Raw genomic sequence first — 26,779 nt, 5'->3', positions numbered from 1 at the left:
ATGTGATTCTCGGTCTGACCGAGAATTGCAAATCAGTGTGACCTAGTTCAATACTTTGTGAAACCCTAGCAGTCTCGGTGCCACCGAACTGTGACTCGGTCTGACCGAGTTCACTAGTTTAGGTTCCAAAAGCTGCTTCGGTATCAGTGAGTTTTCAAATCGGTAGATCCAAAATGCTTTCTGTGGAAAACTAAAACTAAGTTTTTGACTCATTCTTTTGCAAAAACCTCTGTACTTTGTGATGCTTATCAAATCTACCTCATCTATAATCTATTCACATGGTATGCTATCATTGTTTGCATCATGTCAGATCAGAGTGACGGTCAGAAGAAGTCTGATGAGCAAGTGAACATGAGTGAGGGCACTAGTCCCTCTAGCAGCTTTGATGAGGGAAGCAGGTGTACACCCAGCAACTTGCGTAAGGCAGCCACTAGGACCAGAAAATAGAGAACCTCGTATTCTAAGGATGAGGACTATGTGGCTGTTGAGGAAGAGGCCACTTCAAAGAGGAAAGTCTTGAAAAAGGAATATGGCACAACTGCTGCCACTAATCCAGGAATGAAGCAAAAGGTTCCTGCCAAGAGAGCTCCCATGTCAAAAGCCAGAACATCCACTCAAGAGACTTTGGGATCTGCACCCAAAGAGCAGGTTGTGGCAGAAAAGAAAAAGGAAGCAATGGGTCAAGAAGACCACTGCTAGAGTGCTTGGCAGATCTTCTATAATGAAAGATTCTGAAGAAGAGGAAGAGGATGTAGCACCAGCACCCAAAGCTCAAAAGCTTATGGGAGATGCTATAAGGGCAGGGGATGTTCCATCTAAGCCTAAGACTGCTCCTAATACTGCTGCTCCAGCTCCAAAGACAAAACCCAAGAGGAGCACCAGGAACATCCCTGCTGAGGAGAAGAACAAGGCCCCAGTGCCTCAAGCTGCTGAAGAAGAAGATGATTCTGTCGTTTTAAGAAAGTTGAAGCCCAAAATTCCAAATCACAATGATGTTCACCCAGTTGCAAAGAATATGAAAATCGGGAAGGATTCAGGTTTAAGGCTATGGAGAGAGTATGATCCATATGCCACCAAGAGAAGGACTGCTGTGGACTACATGTTCCATACAAAGGAACAATAGGACTTCTATGAGACTATCTTACTTGACAAGAAGCCCATAGTGTGTGACATGAGATGGGTTGATTGGAAATTCATTGAGGAAAATGAGGATCACTTCCCTGGTGTATATGACAGCTTCAAGGCGTGTGGAGTCGATGAGTTTGTGGCTTAGAAGCTCACAAAGTGGAATGATGAGCTCATTATGCAGTTCTACTCCACGGCACATTTCTACCCAGATGGAAGGATTGTCTGGATGTCTGAAGGTACGAAGTATCAGTGAATGGTTGAAGAATGGGCAAAATTGATCAATGCTCCTAAGGAGAGTGAAGATGACTTGGATGTCTATGCCAAGAAGAAGAAGGATCACAACACCATGGCACATATGTACAAAGAGATCCCAGATGCTGCTCTTGAGACACACAAGTTTGGATCAGTACATTACCTTCTGTCAGGCTTGCCAACAATCAACTGGATCGCACACTCTCTTGCCAAAGTCAGGTGATCACAAGATGATCAGAGGCCATGCAATTAACTTGCTTCACATATTTGATGTGTCTCAAAAGTTCAAGGTCATGAGCCTAATTGTGGAAACCATTAAGAGAACAGCTGCAGATCAGAAGAGGAGTTGTGGGTATGCCCCACAGATCCAGGAGCTAATCAACTCCAAGATGGGCACTGGCACATATCTCCTGGACAAGGAACACATGCCCATCTACCCAGACTTTGAGGACAACACTGTGGTGATGGATGAAAATGAACCATCTTCTGTGCACGCACAAGCCAAGAGGGAGAAGGCAAGGATTGAAAAGGCTACGAAGATGCCAACCACTGATGAGGCATCTCAGTATCTTCTGAAGAGCAAGCAAGATCAGCTTGTCTACTTGATTGCCTCCACTCTGAGGATTGAGAAGGGATTAGCTACCCTGACTCAAAACCAGGAGAGCTTGGAGAGGATCATGGAGCAGAAGTTCTATGACTTAGATGTGAAGGTCACTGAGATCCAGTCCGTTGTTGAGAAACTTCAGGATGAAGTGCAGGAGAAGAAGGGCAAGCGTCGGTGTCAAAACCGGCGGATCTCGGGTAGGGGGTCCCGAACTGTGCGGCTAAGGCGGATGGTAACAGGAGGCAGGGGACACGATGTTTTACCCAGGTTCGGGCCCTCTTGATGGAGGTAAAACCCTACGTCCTGCTTGATTAATATTGATGATATGGGTAGTACAAGAGTTGATCTACCACGAGATCGGAGAGGCTAAACCCTAGAAGCTAGCCTATGGTATGATTGTATGTTATTGTGTCCTACAGACTAAAACCCTCCGGTTTATATAGACACCGGAGGGGGTTAGGGTTACACAAGGTCAGTTACAAAGGAGGGGATATCCATATCCGTACTGCCTAGCTTGCCTTCCACGCCAAGTAGAGTCCCATCCGGACACGAGACGAAGTCTTTAATCTTGTAACTTCATAGTCTAACAGTCCGGACAAAGTATATAGTCCGGCTGTCCGGAGACCCCCTAACCCAGGACTCCCTCAGTAGCCCCTGAACTAGGCTTCAATGTTGATGAGTCTGGCGCGCAGTATTGTCTTCGACATTGCAAGGCGGGTTCCTCCTTCGAATACACCACGGAAGAATTTGAATACAAGGATAGTGTCCGACCCTGCAAAATAAGTTCCACATACCACTGTAGAGAGAATAATATTTCCACAAATCTAATTTGCTGACTTGTTTTGGCGATACGACATTATGCCATGGCCCGGTGATTATTCGAACCGTTTCCTTTAAATGGCCGCGCACATAACGCGAGGCAGTTTTTGACACGTCTTGTCAAAGCAGAGATCGTGTCCCCCTTATTACGGGATTCTCATCAATACGGGCGTGGGTAACCCAACCGCGCCATCGATTACGGTGCTTGGGGGATAAGCGAGTTTTACCAGGCTAGTGGGGACATATAGTTTCGGCCGCCCTTATAAAGGGACAAGGTTTAACCTTTTTCTACCCACGCCTTCTTCCTCCTTGCTCATCCACTCTTGCGCACTCGAGCTCCAACGCCCAAGTCCACATTTCCCACCTCAACCTTCTCCAACCATGTCCGGAGTAGGAGGGAGGTGGATGGTCTCCTCCGTCACGGAGGGACACATCAAGAAGCTGAGGAGAGCCGGATACCTGTCCGACGACATCGCGCACCGGCTCCCAGATGAAGAGCAGCTCATCCCCACCCCTAGGCCCCACGAGAGGGTAGTGTTCCTTACCCATTTCCTCTGCGGACTAGGATTCCCTCTCCACCCATTTGTCTGGGGGCTAATGTTCTTCTACGGCCTGGATTTCCATGATCTGGCCCCGAAATTCATCCTCAACATCTCGGCGTTTATCGTCGTGTGCGAGGCCTTCATCCACATCAAGCCCCACTTCGGCTTATGGCTAAAGACCTTCAATGTCAAGCCGAAGGTAGTGAGTGGCCGCCAGGAGGAATGCGGAGGTGCCATGGTGGGCAAGATGCCCAACGTCACATGGCCCGAGGGCTCCTTCGTGGAGACCATAAAGGGGTGGCAATCGGGGTGGTTCTACATCACCGAGCTACGTGACCCTACAAAGGCAGCGGCCCCCGAGTTCCGATCTGTCATCCCCACGCAGCTCACCTCCTGGAAAGAGAAGGGCCTGTCCTGGGGTAGTTCGGGAGAGCTGACCAGACTCCAAACATGTATCCAAAACATGGTGAGCAAGAAGCTCAAACTCGTCAACGTAGTCCAGGTCATGCTCATCCGCCGGATCCTCCCGTGTCAACAACGGGCTTTCAACTTGTGGGAGTTCGACCCGGCCCAGCACCAAACTCTGAACAGGCTCTTCGACACAACACACGAGGATGCCTGGAAGGTGCTATTCAAGGGCGCCGAGGTTCCCCCTCCCACTACCGAGGAACACAGATTTTGCTGAATTGCCAAGCCAGTGCGGTAAGCTGTTTTATCTCTTATAGGATACTTGTTTTTTCATAATTAGACTCTATGCGGGATCTAAGCTCCCATACCTTTGACAGGACTGGCAGGAGATGGCCGGACAGATCGACTATCTGGCTCCTTTGCCCGAAGGCCCAGCAGATGCTCTCCTGACGAAGATGCTAACTCCGGCTCCTTACAAGGTGCTAGAGAAGACCAAGAAGGCCAAGGGATCCCGAAAGAGTTCCCGGCGCCAGGTGATATCGGACTCATCATCCGAGGACTCCTCGGCGCACTCCTCCCACGAAGACGAGGAGGAAGATAAAGACGCTCCCCCTCCAGTCGGGGGAGACAAGAAAAGGAAGGCCGCCCCAACTGGGGGGCCGAAGGGTCCAAGAAGGGAAGGACTCTCCTTCCGGATAGTTCCATCACCGCCTTCGAAGGCGAAGACGAGTGGCTGCCCAGGGCCAAGCCCCTGGGGAAGTCGTAAGTATTCAGATACCAGAGTAACTCATAGCATTCCTTTGTCGCACTGCTTCTCCTAACGCCGAATTATGACTATGCAGACCGCCACGAGCCCGTATCGATGTATCATCGGACGGCTCCCTAGGCTCGTCGGATATGGATAGCGATCCAGTTCCGACCGCCACCTCCCCTTTCCCTACGGACAACGCCGAGGTATTGTCTCAAGAGGCACCGGGTCGAGGGGAGACAGTCCCGGAGGCGCCTCAAGGCGACCTTCCGGACTCCGGGAATAGAGGGAGCAAGGCTCCCGAGGGCTCCGAGTTCGGCCCTCAGCCGAACACTGCGCCAGAACCTCCAATGGTTCCGAACTCCGGCAGGAAGCCTCCTTCCAAAAGGGGCAAGACGCCTGTGCCGGTGACCTCTGTCCAACCAGAGGCACCGGACAATCTGCTGGGAGCGCTTCGCAGCGCTTCCATCGACGAAGAGCACCGCACTATTATGAGTGCGGTGGTCCAGAAGGTTCAGTTTGCCAAGAGCGGATTGACTGAAGCCTGTGCCATCCTTCTAAGAGGCTTTGAGGTAAGTGTTTGAAATATAGGAAAAATATTACCGCATAGACAGTAGCCCCTGATGCTTTGTTCGGTGTTCAAAAAGAAAAGCTGAATAGAGGATCAAACAATATCGCAGGAGTCTAACACAAGTATGTCTATATGCGTATGCAGGCTTCGCTGCTGGCCGCTGCCGCACAGACTGCGGAGGTTGCCGCATTGAAGCAGGACCTTGAGGGGTCCAAGAAAGAGCTCGGCCTTGCCAAGAGGCAACTCGAGGAGAACAAGGGTAAGTAATACCCTGTCTATAGATATGTATATATAAAAGAAGACGCGATTGCAAAATGACAAGATCATCGTGAATTTTCCAGGGGCCACAATCGAGGTGGCGACCCTGAAGCAAGCTCTATCCGAGGCCGAAAACAAAGCGGCCAAGGAGTGCACCGAGCGGGAAAGGCATGAGGCACGAGTGGGCAAGGTGCAGCAACAGCTCCAAGCTCTTGTGACGAAGCACGAGGCATTGGAGCTTGACTTGAAGACGCGAGAGTCTGAGCTTGCCGCGGCTCTCGAGAGCGCAAAGAGTGCCAAGGCCGAAGCCCAAAAGGCCCTCCGGGAGATTGATTCGGTAAAGAAGATAGCGGCGGGTAAGGCATTCTATATGCAAAGCAAGCATGTGAAAGTAAATTACTTGTTACTTACCCGAATCCGGAGCTCTCCAGGAGCATTCGCAGATTTGCCCCGCAGCGTGTCGGATGCCGCAACGTTTTACCAGGCCGAGGAGGGAAGCTCATCAGAGAAGTTGTTCTGGGCCCAATATACTGGGACCGAACACCCGGTACCTATGAGCGACCAGCTAAAGCAGCTGGTCGAGCTACACAAGGTGGTTGAACAGGCCATGAAGGGCTTTATAGTCCAGCTGTGGCCTGGCGATGCCCTTCCGAACAGCTACTTCGGCCTGGTGAGGCGGCTTGTGGATGCCTGCCCACGGCTAGAAGTCGTCAAGCGGTCCATCTGCATCGAAGGTGCACGCCGGGCTTTCGCCCGTGTGAAGGTGCAATGGGCCAAGCTAGATGCTGTGAAGCTGATCAAGGAAGGGCCGCCGCAGGGCAAGGAGCATCGCCACCCCGAGATGTACTATGAGGGTGTCCTGAAGGGTGCCCGCCTCATAGCGTATGAGTGTGCAAAAGATGTAATATTTGAATGAACTTGCTCGTGTAATCCTATATTATGAAAACTTGTTCATATGCGCTATGCAACGCTTGTTTGAATTTAAAATATTACCTTCAGTTCGGCTGTTTATCAAATCTGAGAGATGGCTAGTCGTCGGCTTCTACCCCCATGCCACGAGTGATGGGGTGTTCAGGATAAACCTGAGCACTCTTGTTCCCATTTTTGGGTCCTTCGAGGGAGGTGCTCAGCACAACAAACAAGGCAATCGGACTATAATGCGTTATCACTCTCACTTAGCCATAGAATTCTATAATTTTAAATTTCCGCGAAGCCCTAGTATTCGGAAGGCCGAATCTGGGGTGCGATACACGCCTTAAGCCGGACATGGCCGACTCCTCGCTCTAAGCGGCATAAGTCTTTAAGGACTCGAAAACCTCTCGAACAGCGACCGGTCTCTCGCCTTATCATGACAGTCAGTTTTAGCTTTCTCTACTAAGGTGCTTAGCCCAGCTGAACCGGGGCACAATCGCAGTAGTTCTCCCAGTGCTACCATAGCCGATATAGCGGAACGTAAGGTACCAAAACATGGGAGCCGGGCAAACCCAACTATTGACCAAAGACATGATTCGGAGCTGATGCATATAATGCTATAAGTTCGGGGTGCCGCACTTGTGTAAGTGTTCGGACTTCTCTCACCATATTGTGGGGTACTTAAGCCCTTGGTGTATTGGCCGTACCAGAGTGTATGGGTGTTGGATGTCATGAATGAACATATATATATATAAAGAAGAGTGCAATAATAGTCTTAATGTTATGCATTGTTTATTCAAAAAGGTGTGTTAAAGCAAAACCATACATGTGGTGCAATAAGCAAAAAGTAGGACTATGTCCCCTCCAAGGGCAAGCTGAGGAATAATATTAAAGCAAGTATTTCACTCATTATCGTAATCCACCTGGGAGTTCCATGGTGTGATGTAGCTTTCTGCCTCCTTGGTTGTTGCATCATGTGTTCGACAATCATGCTGCCGGACAGGGTTTCCAGAGATTAATGTCCTGAAAGAGAGAAAAATAACAAAGAGGGAAGCCCCTAGTGCGGTTTAAGCCACGTCTTGGGGCGTGTCGTAGTCGTGCCCCCTCCCTACCTGTGCCCATGGTAGTTTTAGTGCGTAATTATGTACGCGTGGTACGAGTTTCGCCGTTTGGCTTGGGCCGAGGTGGGGGCCGCATTGCTATGCAAGCTCGGAACATGCTAGGCGGTCCTGTTGCCGATTACTCCGGGCGCGCTTGAAGGTGTTCAAGTCCTTAGACGCCGAACTAGTGGATTGCCTTGAGAGGCTACTTTGCGCTTCCACTATGAGGGTCGCAATGTGCTCCTCTGTTTGGAGAGAGTGCTCTGTGTTTCCATTAAATGTAATGACCCCCTGAGGTCCTGGCATCTTGAGCTTGAGGTATGCATAATGCGGTACCGCATTGAATCTCGCAAATGCGGTTCGCCCGAGCAGTGCATGATAACCACTATAGAACGGGACTATATCGAAGATTAACTCTTCGCTTCAGAAGTTATCCGGGGATCCGAAGACCACTTCGAGTGTGACTAAGCCTGTGTAATGGGCCTCTACACCTGGTATGATGCCTTTAAAGGTCGTTTTTGTGGGTTTGATCCTTGAGGGGTCTATACCCATTTTGCACACCGTGTCCTGGTAAAGCAGGTTCAGGCTGCTGCCGCCATCCATAAGGACTCGAGTGAGGTGAAATCCGTCAATAATTGGGTCTAAGACCAGTGCGGCGAATCCGCCATGACAGATACTAGTGGGGTGGTCCCTGCGATCGAAGGTGATCGGACAGGAGGACCATGGGTTGAACTTTGGGGCGACTGGCTCCAACGCATATACGTCCCTGAGCGCACGCTTTCGCTCCCTCTTGGAGATGTTGGTTGCGTATATCATGTTCACCGTCCGCACTTGTGGGGGGAACCTCTTCGGTCCTCCGGTATTCGGCTGCCGGGGCTCCTCCTCGTCATCGCTATGTGGCCCCTTATCTTTGTTTTCGGCAATTAACTTGCCGGACTGCTTGAACACCCAACAATCCCTGTTGGTGTGGTTGGCTGGCTTGTCGGAGGTGCTGTGTATTTGATACGAGCGATCGAGTATACGGTCCAAACTGGACGGGCCCGGAGTGCTTATTTTGAATGGCTTTTTCCGCTGACCAGGTTTAGAGCCATTGAATCCGGCATTGACTGCCGTATCCTCGGTATTGCCGCTGTTAATGCGGCGCTTATGTTTGTTGCGACATGACCTGCTATTGCCGTCCTTGGTAACCAAAGTACCATGGTTCTTTGATATGTTATTACTGCGAGCCAGCCAGCTATCTTCTCCCACTCAAAAGCGGGTCATGAGTGTCGTGAGGGCTGCCATAGATTTCGGCTTTTCCTAACCAAGGTGCCGGGCTAGCCACTCGTCGTGGATGTTGTGCTTGAAAGCTGCTAGAGCCTCTGCATCCGGACAGTCGACAATTTGATTTTTCTTTGTTAGGAACCGTGTCCAAAATTGCCTGGCCGATTCCTCTGGCTGCTCAATTATGTGGCTCAAGTCATCGGCATCTGGTGGTCGCACATAAGTGCCCTGAAAGTTGTCGGGGAATGCGGCTTCCAGATCCTCCCAACAACCAATGGACTATGCTGGCAAGCTATTGAGCCAATGCCGAGCTGGTCCTTTGAGTTTGAGTGGGAGATATTTAATGGCGTGTAGATCATCACCGCGTGCAATGTGGATATGCAGGAGGAAATCCTCGATCCATACTGCAAGATCTGTTGTGCCGTCGTATGATTCTATATTTATGGGTTTGAAACTCTCTGGGATTTGATGAGCCATTACTTCATCTGTGAAGCATAAGGGGTGTGCGGCGCCTCTGTACTAGGCTATATCACGACGTAGCTCCAATGAGTCTTGCCCGCTGTGTTCGGCCCGACCGGATTTACTTTTGTTGTATCCGGCATGACGATTATCGTCTTGCGTAGTGGCACGCCCTCGTGATCCATAGATTGATCGTGCATGTTTTGCTTTGTCCTCCAATACATCTCGCAGGTCTGGTGTATTTCCCCATGCCTTTTTATTTGAATGGTGTCGGGGTGCAGGCTGAGCTTTTGGCTGGAATGCCTCTCTGTCGCGACCACGGGGTGGCCGATCAGCCACATCATACGCTTCTTCCTCCACTCGGGGTAGCAACCTGCATTTTGGGTAACTCTTGGAGGGGCGTTCGAGTTTAAATCCTCGGCCGCCAGGACTTCCGTCCATCTGTCAGCTAGCAGATCTTGATCAGATTGAAGCTGCTGCTGCTTTTTCTTAAGGCTATTTGCCGTGGCTATAAGCCGGTGCTTGAAGCGCTCTTGTTCGACGTGATCCTCTGGCATGAAGAATTCGTCATCGTTGAGGCTTGCCTCGTCTTCGGAGGGAGGTATGTAATTATTATCCTCTTCCTCTCTATCTGCCGCTCTCTCATGAGGGCTGGCTTCTCCATCCTCCTGTGCTGGATCTTGCTAGAGGCGGTTGTCTTCGGCACTGTCCGGGGTGTTGTTATCTCCTGTGCCGGAATCACTGTTTTTGCTTTGGCGGGACTTAGAGCGGCGCCGCTGACGCTGGCGCTTAGGTTGCTTCCTGGAGGGGTCATCCTCCGCTGTCTCGTCGCCATTGCCTTCTTTGGGTGTGTCCACCATGTATATATCATATGATGAGGTTGTTGTCCAGTGCCCTATGCACAGTGGTTCCTCTTCGTCTCCCGCATCGTCATCCATACCGTCGATGTCTTCGGAGTCAAAGTCGAGCATGTCGGTTAAGTCGTCGACAGTGGCTACTAAGTGGATGGTGGGTGGGCAGCTAATTTCTTTGTCATCTGCATGCCAATCCTGCCGGACATAGTTCGGCCAGGATCCTCCTGACAAGGAGAGAGACCTTAATGAGTTAAGTATGTCACCAAGGGGCGAGCGCTGAAAAATATCCGCGGAGGTGAACTCAATGATCGACACCCAATCAGATTCGCTAGGAACGGGTGCAGGCGGTTCGGAGTCCGTGGCCGGAGAAGGATCCGGCAGTTTGACAACACGGCTCTCATGAAGGGTAAGGTCGATATCCGGCTCGATCGCCGCTGAGGATATGACCTCCATGACGGGGTCTATCCACCCGTCTATGGATGGCGCAACTGGCTCCGAATTGAGGCTCGAAGCGGCTGCCGGTGTGATCTCCTGAATGCGGTCCGAGGGTAGAGCTAAATCGTACTCATCGTGACCGCGTGGCGCACAAGGCAGGGGCTCAAATCCGTCGAAGATCAAGTCTCCACGGATATCGGCCGTGTAATTTAAGTTTCCAAAACTGACCTGATGGCCAGGGGCGTAGCTTTCGATCTGCTCCAGATGGCCAAGCGAGTTGGCCCGCAGTGCGAAGCCGCCGAACACAAAGATCTGTCCAGGGAGAAAAGTCTCACCCTGGACTGCATCGCTATCGATGGTAGAAGGAGCCATCAAGCCTAACGGCGATGACACAGAGGAACTCTCAACGAAAGCACCAATGTCGGTGTCAAAACCGGCGGATCTCGGGTAGGGGGTCCCGAACTGTGCGTCTAAGGCGGATGATAACAGGAGGCAGGGGACACGATGTTTTACCCAGGTTCGGGCCCTCTTGATGGAGGTAAAACCCTACGTCCTGCTTGATTAATATTGATGATATGGGTAGTACAAGAGTTGATCTACCACGAGATCGGAGAGGCTAAACCCTAGAAGCTAGCCTATGGTATGACTGTATGTTATTGTGTCCTACGGACTAAAACCCTCCGGTTTATATAGACACCGGAGGGGGCTAGGGTTATACAAGGTCGGTTACAAAGGAGGATATATCCATATCCGTACTGCCTAGCTTGCCGTCCACGCCAAGTAGAGTCCCATCCGGACATGAGACGAAGTCTTCAATCTTGTATCTTCATAGTCTAACAGTCCCAACAAAGGATATAGTCCGGCTGTCCGGAGACCCCTAACCCAGGACTCCCTCAGCAAGTCTACCACTTATGCTTTTGCTAGAGTGCCCAGAGGACAGAGATCTGCTGCAGTGCCTGTTACAGACACCAGAGCTACTTCATCTGCACCAGCTACAGCTTCAGTGCCACCAGCTCCAGCACCCACTCCACCAGCTCCATCTACATCAACTGATGCCTTCGTCCTTGGAGTTTTATCTACACGACCACCTGAAGACCAAGCCTAAAAGTCGATCTAGCACTATGCATTTTTATGAACTTTTTGGTAACTTGTTGCCAAAGGGGGAGAAAAATGTATAGATCATAGGCTTCAAGAGAGATTGTTGCTTTTTATTCTCTCTTTTTGTTTGGTGGTTAAACTTTGTTTATTTTCTCTTTTGCGATAATTTATGCTTTTGTGTGATACTTGGATGATCATGTGTTTGATCATATGCTACCTTAATGCTTGTGGGATGACATTATCGTTTTATATCCCCATATATGATCATTCACTTTGCTTGGTGATGAGTGCATGTATTTCATTATTATCATTTTGAGCGCTCCACCAAGATGTATGTGACGTGGAAGAGTAACCCATGATCCTAACTCATTGTGCATTTGCAGTCCAAAGCAAATCTTAAACTATGCACAAATTTAGGGGGAGCTCTTGCTTTTCACATACTTCTCAAAGCGACAATGTTTTTCAGTCTTATTATCATTTGTCGAAGCTTTGATCTATATGTTGTCATCAATTACCAAAAAGGGGGAGATTGAAAGTGCAACTATCACTAGGTGGTTTTGGTAATTCCTAACAACATATAGCTCATTGAGCTAATGCTATTTCAAGATTAATATCTCAGGAAAGCTCAATTATTGGCATGGCATGGATGAGAAAAGTGGACCCCTCAAAATGCTAAGGACAAAGGATTGGCTCAAGCTCAAAGCTCAAGACTCTACATTTTCTATTTTAGTGATCCAAGATCACATTGAGTCTATAGGAAAATCCAATACTATCAAGGAGGGATGAGGTGTTGCTTAATGAGGCTCTTGCTCAAAATTCTTAGTGATATGCTCCAAAGCCCTCAACTACTTTCTCACATCCACATATGACCTAAACCAAAAGTCAAACTCGGCCCCACCAATTCTTTTTATCCGGCGCCACTGAGTTTCAAATGTCATAGCCACTGTCACAAACCCAAGGCAAATTGGTCTCAATGATAGGGATCTCGGTCTCACCGAGATGGGATTGTAATCTCTTTGTTTCCCTTTGTAATGTTTCGGTCCCACCGAGACGAGCGATTGGTCCCACCGAGATTGCAATGTAAACTCTCTGTTTTCCCTTCGTAACGTTTCATTCTCACCTAAATGAGCGATCGGTCCCACCGAGTTTACCTGACCAATGATGTCTACTACACAACCTTCTTCTTGTAGACGTTGTTGGGCCTCCAAGTGTAGAGGTTTGTAGGACAATAGCAAATTTCCCTCAAGTGGATGACCTAAGGTTTATCAATCCGTAGGAGGTGTAGGATAAAGATGGTCTCTCTCAAGCAACCCTGCAACCAAATAACAAAGAGTCTCTTGTGTCCCCAACACACCCAATGCAATGGTAAATTGTATAGGTGCACTAGTTCGGTGAAGAGATGGTGAAACAAGTGGTATATGGATAGTAGAAAATAGTTTTTGTAATCTGAAATTATAAAAACAGCAAGGTAACGAATGATAAAAGTGAGCGTAAACGGTATTGCAATGCGTTGAAAAAAGGCCTAGGGTTCATACTTTCACTAGTGTAAGTTCCCTCAACAATACTAACATAATTGCATCATAAATCTATCCCTCAACATGCAACAAAGAGTCACTCTAAAGTCACTAATAGCGGAGAACAAACGAAGAGATTATGGTAGGGTATGAAACCACCTCAAAGTTATTCTTACCAATCAATCCGTTGGGCTATTCCTATAAGTGTCACAAACAACCCTAGAGTTCGTACTAGAATAAAACCTTAAGACACAAATAAACCAAAACCCTAATGTCACCTAGATACTCCAATGTCACCTCAAGTATCCGTGGGCATGATTATACGATATGCATCACACAATCTCAAATTCATCTATTCAACCAACACATAGAACCTCAAAGAGTGCCCCCAAGTTCTACCGGAGAATCATGACGAAAACGTGTGCCAACCCCTATGCATAGGTTCATGGGCGGAACCCGCAAGTTGATCACCAAAACATACATCAAGTGAATCACGTGATATCCCATTGTCACCACAGATATCCACGGCAAGACATACATCAAGTGATCTGAAATCTTTAAAGACTCAATCCGATAAGATTACTTCAACTCAATTCATTACAAGAGAGAAGAGGGGGAGGAGAAACATAGGATCCAACTATAATAGCAAATCTCGCGATACATCAAGATCGTGCCAAATCAAGAACACGAGAGAGAGAGAGAGAGAGATCAAACACATAGCTACTGGTACATACCCTCAGCCCCGAGGGAGAACTACTCCCTCCTCATCATGGAGAGCACCGGGATGACAAAGATGCCCACCGGAGAGGGATTGCCCCCTCCGGCAGGGTGCCGCAACGGGTCTAGATTGGTTTTTGGTGGCTACGAAGGCTTCTGGGGGCGGAACTCCCGACCTATTGTGTGTTCTGGAAGTTTTAGGTTACGTAGGTATATATGGGTGCAGGAGGTACGTCGGTGGACCGAAGGGGGGGACCACGAGGCAGGGGAGCGCGCCCTAGGGGGGTGGGCACGCCCCCTACCCTCGTGAGCTCCTCCATCTTCTGACGTAGGGTCCAAGTCTATCCGGTAGGTTTCCTTCCAAAAATAACTTCTCTAGTTGATTTCATTCCGTTTCAACTCCGTTCAATATTCCTTTTCCTCGAAACACTAAAATAGGCATAAAACAGCAAATCTGGGCTGGGCCTCCGGTTAATAGGTTAGTCCCAAAAATAATATAAAAGTGGAAAATAAAGCCCAATATTGCCCGAAACAGTTGATAATATAGCATGGAGCAATCAAAAATTATAGATACGTTGGAGACGTATCAACCAACTCTCTGGTTAGCTTATTACCAAAATTGGTCTCACCAAGTTTGTGTAATCGGTCTCATCGAGATTACGTTATGCCCTAACCCTAACCATATCGGTCCTACCGAGTTGCATGTCGGTCCCACCGAAAACCCTAACGGTCACTAGCTTTGCTGAATCGGTCCGACCGAGTTTAACAATTCGGTCCCACCGAGATTGGCAAGTTGTGTGTAACAGTTATATTTTGTGTGGAGGCTATATATACCCCTCCACCACCTCTTCATTCGTAGAGAGAGCCATTAGAACAAACCTACACTTCCAAGTTACTTTTTATGAGAAAGAACCACCTACACTTGTGTTGAGGCCAAGATATTCCATTCCTATCATATGAATATTGATCTCTAGCCTTCCCAAGTTGCTTTCCACTCAAATCATCTTTCCACCAAATTCATATCCTGTGAGAGAGAGCTGAGTGTTGGGGAGACTATCATTTGAAGCACAAGAGCAAGGAGTTCATCATCAACACACCATTTGTTACTTCATGGAGAGTGGTGTCTCCTAGATTGGCTAGGTGTCACTTGGGAGCCTCCGACAAGATTGTGGAGTTGAACCAAGGAGTTTGTAAGGACTAGATTGGTTGTTCTTTCCATGGGAGAAGTGCTTAGCTTTGGGTTCAATCTTGCGGTGTCCTTTCCCGGTGACAGAAGGGGCAGCAAGGCACGTATTGTATTGTATTGTATTGTTGCCATCGAGGATAACAAGATGTTTTTTTATCATATTGCATGAAACTATCCCTCTACATCATGTCATCTTGCTTAAGGCGTTACTCCGTTTTTAACTTAATACTCTAGATGCATGCTGGATAGCGGTCGATGAGTGGAGTAATAGTAGTAGATGCAGAATCGTTTCGGTCTACTTGTCTCAGACGTGATGCCTATATACATGATCATACCTAGATATTCTCATAACTATGCTCAATTCTGTAAATAGCTCAACAGTAATTTGTTCACCCACCATAGAATACTTATGCTCTTGAGAGAAGCCACTAGTGAAACCTATGGCCCCCGGGTCTCTTTCTCATCATATCAATCTCCATCACTTTATTATTTCTTTGCTTTTACTTTGCTTTTACTTTATTTTACTTTGCATCTCTATACCAAAAGTATTATTTATCATCTCTATCAGATCTCACTTTCGTAAGTGACCGTGAAGGGATTGACAACCCCTAAGCGCATTGGTTGTGTTGAGCTATTGTTTTTGTGTAGGTAGGAGGGACTCGAGCGTAGCCTCCTACTGATTGATACCTTGGTTCTCAAAAACTAAGGGAAATACTTACGCTACTTTGCTGCATCATCCCTTCCTCTTCGGGGAAATCTAACGTAGTGCTCAAGAGGTAGCAAGAAGAATTTCTGGTGCCGTTGCCGGGGAGTCTGTGGAAAAGTCAACATACCAAGTACCCATCACAATCCCTATCTCCCGCATTACATTATTTTCCATTTGCCTCTCGTTTTCCTCTCCCCCACTTCACCCTTGCCGTTTTATTCGCCCTCTCTCTCTCTATCCTCCCTCTCTTTCTCTGTTTGTCTTTTTGCCCGTTTGCTTTTTGTTTGCTCGTGTGTTAGTTTGCTTGTTTGTCGCGATGCCTCAAGATAATACTAAATTGTGTGACTTCACCAATACCAAAAATAATGATTTCCTTAGCACTCCGATTGCTCCTCTTACCAATGCTGAATCTTGTGAAATTAATATTTCTTTGTTGAATCTTGTCATTAAAGATCCGTTCTCCGGCCTTCCTAGTGAAGATGCCGCTACTCATCTTAATAGCTTCGTTGATTTGTGTGACATGCAAAACAAGAAAGATGTCGATAATGATATTGTTAAATTGAATCTATTTCCTTTTTCGCTTAGAGATAGTGCTAAAGCTTGGTTTTTGTCTTTGCCTAAGAATAGTATTGATTCATGGAACAAGTGCAAAGATGCTTTTATCTCTAAGTATTTTCCTCCCGCTAAGATCATCTCTCTTAGAAACGATATTATGAATTTTAAACAACTTGATCATGAACATGTTGCACAAGCTTGAGAGAGAATGAAATTATTGATACGTAATTGCCCTACTCATGGTTTGAATTTGTGGATGATTATACAATTTTTTTATGCCGGATTGAATTTTGCTTCTAGAAATCTTTTAGATTCGGCCGCGGGAGGCACTTTTATGGAAATAACTTTAGGAGAAGCTACTAAACTTCTAGATAATATTATGGTTAATTATTATCAATGACATACTGAAAGATCTACTAAAAAGGCGCATGCGATAGAAGAAATTAATGTTTTGAGTGGAAAGATGGATGAACTTATGAAATTATTTGCTAATAAGAGTGTTTCTTCTGATCCTAATGATGTGCCCTTGTCTACTTTAATTGAGAATAATAATGAATCTATGGATGTGAATTTTGTTGGTAGGAACAATTTTGGTAACAACGCGTATAGAGGAAATTTCAATCCTAGGCCTTATCTTAGTAATCCCTCTAATAATTATGGTAATTCCTACAACAATTCTTATGGAAATTATAATAAGATTCCCTCTGATTTTTAACCTAATATTAAAGAATTTATTTCTTCGCAAAAGAATTTTAATGCTATGATTGAAGAAAAATTGCTTAAGATTGATGATTTGGCTAGGAGCATTGATAGAATTTCTCTTGATGTTGATTCTTTGAAACTTAGATATATTCCACCTAAGCATGATATCAATGAGTCTCTCAAAGCCATGGCAATTTCCATTGACAAGTGCAAAGAAAGAACCGCTAGGATGCGTGCTATGAAAGATGCCTTTATTAAAGCATGTTCTTCCAATTCCTATGAAAATAAAGATGAAAATCTAAAAGTTATTGATGTGTCCCCTATTAAATCTTTGTTTTGCAATATGAATCTTGATAATGATGGGACTGAATATGATCCACCTTTACCTAGAAGGCGTTCTAAGAATTCGGAATTTGTTGATCTTGATGCTAAATTTGATAAAAGTGGGATTGAAGAAATTAAAACCGTAGATGTTGTTAAACCCACTATTATGGATTTCAAGGAATTTTACTATGAAAATTGCTCTTTGATTGGTTGTATTTCCTTGTTGCAATCCGTGCTAAAATCTCCTCACGCTTATAGTCAAAATAAAGTGTTTACTAAACATATCGTTGATGCCTAGATGCAATCTTATGAAGAAAAACTTGAATTGGAAGTTTCTATCCCTAGAAAACTTTATGATGAGTGGGAACCAACTATTAAAATTAAAATTAAAAATTATGAGTTTTATGCTTTGTGTGCTTTGGGTGCTAGTGTCTCTACTATTCCCAAAACTTTGTGTGATTTACTAGATTTCTGTGATTTTGATGATTGCTCTCTAAACTTGCATCTTGCGGATTCCACTATTAAGAAACCTATGGGAAGAATTAATGATGTTATTATTTTTGCAAATAGGAATTATGTGCCCGTAGATTTTATCGTTCTTGATATAGATTGCAATCCTTCTTGTCCTATTATTCTTGGTAGACCTTTCCTTAGAACGGTTGGTGCAATTATTGATATGAAGGAACAGAATATTACATTCCAGTTTCCATTAAAAAAGGGCATGAAACACTTTCCTATAAAGGAAATAAAATTACCATATGAATCTATCATGAGAGCCACTTATGGATTGCCTACCAAAGATGGCAATACCTAGATCTATTCTTGCTTGTTATGCCTAGCTAGGGGCGTTAAATGATAGCGCTTGTTGGGAGGCAACCCAATTTTATTTTTATTCCTTGCTTTTTTCTCCTGTTTAGTAATAAATAAATTATTTAGCCTCTGTTTTTGGTTGTGTTTTTTGTGTTTAATTAGTGTTTGTGACAAGTAGAACCGTTGGGAAGACTTGGGGAAAGTCTTGTTGAACTTGCTGTAAAAACAGAAACTTTAACGCTCACGACAACTGCTGTCATTTTTATTTGGAAACTGATTTTTAGTTAATTCTTTTTGAATATGATTAATAGATAAATTCCTCACGTCCAGCAATATATTTTAGAATTTTTGTGGTTCCAGATCTTGCGCTAGCTACAGATTACTACAGACTGTTCTGTTTTTGACAGATTCTGTTTTTCGTGTGTTGTTTGCTTATTTTGATGAATCTATGGCCAGTAAAATAGTTTATAATCCATAGAGAAGTTGGAATACAGTAGTTATAACACCCATATAAATAAATAATGAGTTCATTACAGTACCTTGAAGTGGTCTTTTGTTTTCTTTCGCTAACGGAGCTCACGAGATTTTCTACTTTAAGTTTTGTGTTGTGAAGTTTTCAAGTTTTGGGTAAAGATTTGATGGATTATGGATCAAGAAGTGGAAAGAGCCTAAGCTTGGGTATGCCCATGGCACCCCCAAGATAATATAAGGACACCTAAAAGCCAAAGCCTGGGGATGCCCCGGAAGGCATCCCCTCTTTCGTCTACTTCTAACGGTAACTTTACTTGGAGCTATATTTTTATTCACCACATGATATATGTTTTGCTTGGAGCGTCTTTCATGATTTGAGTCTTTGCCTGTTAGTCTACAAAAATCATCCTTGCTGTACACACCTTTTGAGAGAGCCATACATGATTTGGAATTTGAAAGAATACTCTATGTGCTTCACTTATGTCTTTTGAGCTTTATAGTTTTGCTCTAGTGCTTCACTTATATCTTTTAGAGCACGGTGGTGGATTTGTTTTATAGATACAATTGATCTCTCATGCTTCACTTACATTATTTTGAGAGTCATAATAGCATGGTAATTTGCTTAAAATCCTAATATGCTTGGTATGATTAATAATAAAATTTTCTTATGAGTGTGTTGAATACTAAGAAAAGTTTGATGCTTGATGATTGTTTTGAGATATGGAGGTAATAATATCAAAGTCATGCTAGTTGAGTAGTTGTGAAATTGAGAAATACTTGTGTTGAGGTTTGCAAGTCTCGTAGCATGCACGTACAGTAAACGTTATGCAACAAATTTGAAACATGATGTGTTATTTGATTGTCTTCCTTATGAGTGGCGGTCGGGGACGAGCGATGGTCTTTTCCTACCAATCTATCCCCCTAGGAGCATGCGCGTAGTGCCAAGGTTTTTGATGACTTGTAGATTTTTGCAATAAGTATGTGAGTTCTTTATGACTAATGTTGAGTCCATGGATTATATGCACTCTCACCCTTCCATCCTTGCTAGCCTCTTCGGTACCGTGCATTGCCCTTCCTCACATTGGGAGTTGGCGCAAACTTCGCCGGTGCATCCAAACCCCGTGATATGATACGCTCTTTCACACATAAACCTCCTTACATCTTCCTCAAAACAGCCACCATACCAACCTATTATGGCATTTCCATAGCCATTCCGAGATATATTGCCATGCAACTTTCCATCATTCCGTTCGTCATGACACATTCATCATTGTCATATTGCTTAGCATGATCATGTAGTTGACATAGTATTTGTGGCAAAGCCACCGTTCATAATTCTCTCATACATGTCACTCTTGGTTCATTGCATATCCCGGTACACCGCCGGAGGCATTCATATAGAGTCATCTTTGTTCTAGTATCGAGTTGTAATCATTGAGTTGTAAATAAATAGAAGTGTGATGATCATCATTATTAGAACATTGTCCCAAGTGAGGAATAAAAAAAGGAGAAATGACATAAAAAAGAGAAGGCCCAAAAAAAAGAAAGGCCATAAAAAAGGCCCAAAAATGGGAGAAAAAGAGAGAAGGGACAATGTTACTATCCTTTTACCACACTTGTCCTTCAAAGTAGCACCATGATCTTCATAGTAGAGAGTCTCTCATGTTATCACTTTCATATACTAGTGGGAATTTTTCATTATAGAACTTGGCTTGTATATTATAACAATGGGCCTCCTCAAGTGCCCTAGGTCTTCGTGAGCAAGCAAGTTGGATGCACACCCACTAGTTTCTTTTGTTGAGCTTTCATACATTTATAGCTCTAGTGCATCCGTTCCATGGCAATCCCTACTCCTCGCATTAACATCAATCGGTGGGCATCTCCATAGCCCATTGATTAGCCTTGTTGATGTGAGACTTTATCCTTTTTTGTCTTCTCCACATAACCCTCCTCCATTATATTCTATTCCACCCATAGTGCTATGTCCATGGCTCGCGCTCATATATTGCGTGAAAGTTTATAGGTTTGAGATTACTAAAGTATGAAACAATTTCTTGGCTTGTCATCGGGGTTTTGCATGATGATAGCATTCTTCTGTGACGAAAATGAAACATGACTAAACCATATGATTTTGTAGGGATGAACTTTCTTTGGCCATGTTATTTTGAGAAGACATAATTGCTTAGTTAGTATGCTTGAAGTATTATCTTTTTTATGTCAATATGAACTATCTTAGGAGATCATCGAGAACTTTTAAGGACTCATGAGAAATTACGTTTTGAAAAGCTCAACCTTGAGCAAGAGCATGAGTTCTTGAAGTCAATCAATGATGATCTTCGCAAGAAAAGTTCTTCTTACATTGCCAAGCGTTTACTCTTATCCACTTACATGCCTCAAGTCAAGTCTAGTAACAAGAAGAAGAAAGATTCTTCCTCTAGTAGTAACAATAATCATGCTAACTCCAATGTTGTTGCTTCTAGTAGTTCTATTGATTCCACTAATGATTCTCTTAGCCAAGTTACACTTGAGCAAGCTAATAGCTTATTGAAGGGAATTATAGAGAAAGGTGTTTACAAGAGCCTTGCCGGGAGTAAGCAATTCGAGGAAATTGTACGCAAGCAAGGAAGGCACCGGAGGAATCAATGTATTGGTTTTGAATGAAAGTTCAATGCCAATGGAGTTGAGTGGGAAAAAGATCAATACCCCAAGACTAAGTTTGTTCCTCAACAAGAGATGTATGATCCTACTTCTTCCAAAGGGACACAAGTTCAAGATGATCTTCGACCACAAGACCACAAGCAAAAAGGCAAGGACAAGCTTCAAGAGGAAATTGATGCATTTGAAGAAGCTCATAAGGCCTTGGTCAAGTGGGTTCCCAAGACTACATCAAGTTCCACTTCATCAAGTACAGATACAACTCCGAGGATTCCCATCAAGATGGTGCGGATCCCGAAGAAGAAGAACTAGAGAGTTCTTGAGGGTGACTCCGCCAACATACCTCACTCTTATCATTTTGGTAAGAACAAGTGCAATCAACTTCCACATCTTGCACTAGTTCAAGGAGTCACAAACCCTCTTGTTGGTAAGACAAGGGACAAGGTAACCTAATGCTCTCATAGACATCACCTTGTGTGTGCATCACTCTATGTCTATAGATATCCTTGTTTGTTCCTTGTGGGACTAACCCGCGTAGGTATTGAAAGTGCAACTCACTCCAAAGGATAGCTCCGAATGATCTACATCAACTTAGAGCATCCACATCTTCAACACCTACATGAAGTCATCATCGACAAAACCCAAGGTTAGTTCATCCCTCTTAGGGGGGATCTGTAACGCCCACAATGCGGCTATATCTCCCACGTGTCGAAGCACGACTTAGAGGCATAACCGCATTGTAAGCAATGTCGCAAGTGAGGAAATCTTCACACAACCCATGTAATACAATAAAGGGAAAAGATACATAGTTGGCTTACAATCGCCACTTCACACAATACATGAATAAAGCATTACATCATCCAGATACAATCAAGGTCCGACTACGGAACCAAAATAAAAGAAGACTACCCCAAATGCTACAGATCCCCGATCGCCCCAACTGGGCTCCACTACTGATCAACTGGAACAAAACAACACAACGAACAAAGTCTTCATCGAGCTCCTCCTTGAGCTCGATTGCGTCACCTGTACGGTATCGTCGGCACCTCCAAGCTGGTTTTTGGAAGTATCTGTGAGTCATGAGGACTCAGCAATCTCACACCCGCGAGATCAAGACTATTTAAGCTTATGGGAAGGGTAAAAGTATGAGGTGGAGCTGCAGCAGGCGACTAGCATATTTGGTGGCTAACATACGCAAATGAGAGCCAGAAGAGAAGGCAAAAGCACGGTCGAACAACTATGATCAAGAAGTGATCCTAGAACAACCTACGTCAAGCATTACTCCAACACCGTGTTCACTTTCTGGACTCTGCTGAGAAGAGACCATCACAGTTACACACGCGGTTGATGCATTTTAAATAAGTTAAGTTTCAGGTTTTCTACAACCGAACATTAACAAATTCCCATCTGCCCATAACCGCGGGCACGACTTTCGAAAGTTCAAATCCCTGCAGGGGTGTCCCAACTTAGCCCATCACAAGCTCTCACGGTCAACGAAGGATATTCCTTCTCCCAGGAAGACCCGATCAGACTCGGAATCCCGGTTACAAGACATTTCGACAATGGTAAAACAAGACCAGCAAAGCCACCCGGATGTGCCGACAAATCCCGATAGGAGCTGCACATATCTCGTTCTCAGGGCACACCGGATTGTCCAAACTTCCGGTAGGCCAGCCCAGAGTTGTCCCTGGTGGCCACCGGCTGCTGACAAGTTGGACCAACACTCAGAGGAGCACTGGCCCGGGGGTTTAAATAAAGATGACCCTTGAGCCAGCCGACCCAAGGGAAAGAAAAGACTAGGTGGCAAATGGTAAAACCAATGTTGGGCCTTGTTGGAGGAGTTTTATTCAAGGCGAACTATCAAGGGGTTCCCATTATAACCTAACCGTGTAAGGAACGCAAAATCAAGGAACATAACACCGGTATGACGAAAACTTGGGCGGCAAGAGTGGAACAAAACACCAGGCATAAGGCCGAGCCTTCCACCCTTCACCAAGTATATAGATGCATTAAATAAATAAGAGATATTGTGATATCCTAACAAAATATCCATGTTCCAACATGGAACAAACTCCAATCTTCACCTGCAACTAGCAACGCTATAAGAGGGGCTGAGTAAAGCGGTAACATAGCCAAACAACGGTTTGCTAGGACAAGGTGGTTAGAGGCTTGGCTTAACAATATGGGAGGCATGATAAGCATGTGGTAGGTATCATAGCATAGGCATAGCAAAAGAGCAAGCAAACTAGCAAGCAAAGATAGAAGTGATTTCGAGGGTATGGTCATCTTGCCTGAGATCCCGCAAGAAATAAGAACGAGTCCATGAAGAAGACCAACGGACGGAGTCGAACGAATCCTCACAAACACGACGTTAACGGAACTAACCCGAAGAAGCAACACCGGAAAGAAGCAAACAACATAGTAAACAACCATCACATAAGCATGGCATAATGCGCAAACAAGTATGATGCATGCCCGGTTTAAATATGCATGGCATGGCAAGGTGCAACAAACAACACTACAAATTAAGTGGAGCTCAATATGAAACGAGTTGCATATTGACGGAACACCACATCAATTATTTAGTTCACTCCCGGTTATGTACCCAACCAAATTAAATGTTCTTAACATGTCAAGGGATGAAGCAAATGAAAACTACCTATCTAGGCAAGTTTAAATGTGGCCGGAACAACAAGCAACAAGTCCGGAAAATCCTCAGGTGCATATTTATGGATTTGGTACTGTTCTGCCATAAACCAAAATTTATAGTTGTTAAACATGCAAGATGAGTGCACCATGTTAAACTAGGCATTTTTCTACCCCATTTACATATAAAGTTTATTAAAAACCGAGCTACGGTTATTAAGTTATGAATCAAAGCATTTTAGCATGGCATATGGAAAAAAATTACACAAACAACATTTTAAACATGGATGAAAGTTGGATATTGTGAAACTAGATGAAATTCTAGTCAAGTTGCATATATAAATTATTTAGATCCGAGGCACGGTTGTGAAGTTATTAAATGCATGAAGTTTAGGGGCCATACTGCAAAACTGGCACTCTTTGGAAAATAGCTAAATTCATCCCGAGGGAAAAAATACTACATGGGCCGAATCCTGTTGGCCCAACAGGAAGAGGGAATCTGGAGGGCGGCTCACATCAGCCTTGAGGCCGAATCCGGCTGGCGCTGCGGAGCTGGGCCGGGGCGAACTGGGCCTTGGCGCTGGAGGCCCATGGCAAAGACGAGGCAGGGGAGCACTGGCGCGGTCGTCATCCTCCCCACGATGCGAGACGAGCCGGCGGCGTGGTTCAACACGGGATGAAGCGGAGGCCGGAGATCAGAGCGGGAGGCGGATCCGGGGCGGGGGACGCCAGATCCGGCGAATCCGGACGACGCCGGAAGGGCGGTAGCGAGGAACTCCGAGCGGCGGCGCTGTCTATGACCAGAGAGAGAGAGAGCAAGCTATAAGGGAAGGAGGAATAGAAACGGAGGAAGGGAGGAGCTGGCGGCCGGGAACGCGACCTGGGCGATGTCGCGGAGCAGGGGTCGCCGGCGATGCGGTGGACTCCGGTGGCCGGCGGGTCTTGCGGGAGCATCGAGCGGCGGGCTCCCTCCCGATCCAGATCGGATCGAGGAGGTGCAGCGGGAGCGAGCAGGCGCTGACTAGGGATCGGGCGGGCTTCCCAGGGCCCGATCTGGGTCCTGGCGAGCCCGCGGGCTTTGCAGCGGCGCGGGGTGACCAGGGACGACGTGGAGGCGGGGGATTGGGCCCTGGGCGGCGGCGCTGGTGGCGGCTCGCCCGCCGGGGCAGCGCCAAAGTGGCGGCGGCGGGTTCAGGTGGCACGGAAAACGAGGTGGAGGTGGGAGGAGGCTGGCGGCACGTTGAATACGAGGAGGGATTGTGTGCTGCCAAAAATGGAAGGGGCTGTCCTTATATAGGCAGGGATGGCTAGGGCTTGGGTTTAGGGGGTTTTGGGAGTGTTTTGGAGCCTCCGATCGTGATCTGACAGTCCGGAACGGAGGGGGGTTTAGGTGGGCTGCAGATGGGTTGTGAAAAGAGGTTGGGCTGAGATGAGAGGAGAGGAGTGCAGCCCGGCAACTGTTTCCGGAGACCAAAAACGACCGACGTTTTGACCGACTAAAATGTCACTATAGTTATCCATTGGGGCAGCAAATGAACTTCGAATGCGATGAAACTTGGCAGGCGGCCTACCTACAACATAACAACACCGCATGCCAACTTTCAACCCATTCCGAGAACATTTTCCGGCTACTTATAAAATAATATTTCGGACGTGTCTCGGGCGCGTGCAAGTGTGTCTGGGCTCAGAACGGACAATGGAAGGAACTGGGAGACCCGGACGAATGCAAGTTTCGAAAACATGATGATGCAATGCACATGATGACATGGCAAGATGCAACATGCAAGCAAAAGACAAGGCAACGACGGTGAACAACTGGGAGACACCTGGCGCATCGGTCTCGGGGCGTCACAGGATCTCACATCTAGGGGGAGCTTTACTCTAACAATTGAGTTAAAGCAACTCAAATGGTGTGAACACAACAACGCTTTATGTAAAAGTGGTAACCCCACTTGTGCTTAAACGATGAGTATGACCTATGATCAAATGTTCTCATTTGACTCCTAAGTCAATATACTCATATATAGATGACCTAGTCATCGCCAATTGCTTGATAGATGCTAGAATTGTTTGTGCATGCTTTGCCACATATTTCATTTGTCATTTTATTGTGTGAGCATGTTGGTTCCATAATTTACTCATTCGAGGACATCCACTTGTTGTTTTGATTGATTGGTTTCCTTTTCTTTTGGCCAAGTGGATGGACAAGAATGCCTAAGAAGCTTCTCTAGCTATCTATGCTTTTCTTGTCTCAAACTCTATTCATGCTGCATCCCAAAGTTTGATCAAGTCAGATTCGAACCACTCTGTGTGAGGAGCACTCGGAGTCCCCGATTCTTCATAGACTTAAAATTCCAAAACTTCTTTGTGAGTTTCGTCTGACCGATTCACCCATTTCGGTCATACCGAGATCACTAAGTCGATCTAGGTTTTCAATCTCGGTGCAACCGATTCAAAGTTTTCGGTCACACCGAGTTTCAGTAACTGCTTGCAGTTATGAATCTCGGTGCCACCGAGTTATTCCACTCGGTCACACCGACAGGGTCGGACTATATATATCCACGGGTCAAACTTTGGAAAACTTTTCGAACCTCCTTGCCCGCGCATAGCCCGCTCTGCCTCCCTGGGTCTCCGGATCGTCCTCCTCGTCGCCAGCCGCCTCCTGTCGCTAGTCTCCGCCGCCGTCAACGGGAATCATCCCCGCTGTTGCCGCCGTTGCAAGTTCCTTGCCGAACTAGGGTATGAACTTGAACTTTGTGTTGTTCTATCTCCGATACCCCAGCACATTGCTTGGCCATGTATCTTGCCATGATTGAAACCATTCTATCCATCGAAAATACTCCGTAGTTTAGTCGTGAATTGAAAATTTAGGGTTAGGTTTCCGCCGAAACCATCTCGGACCGACCGAGTTGATGAAATCGGTTCCACCAATTTGGCTCAGGCCATTGCACATGTGATTCTCGGTCTGACCGAGAATTGCAAATCGGTGTGACCGAGTTTAGCACTTTGTGAAACCCTAGCAGTCTTGGTGCCACCGAACTA

The sequence above is a fragment of the Triticum aestivum genome, chromosome 4A, assembly GCF_018294505.1.
Source record: "Triticum aestivum cultivar Chinese Spring chromosome 4A, IWGSC CS RefSeq v2.1, whole genome shotgun sequence".
Lineage (NCBI taxonomy): Eukaryota > Viridiplantae > Streptophyta > Magnoliopsida > Poales > Poaceae > Triticum > Triticum aestivum.
This window is presented reverse-complemented; position numbering follows the sequence as displayed.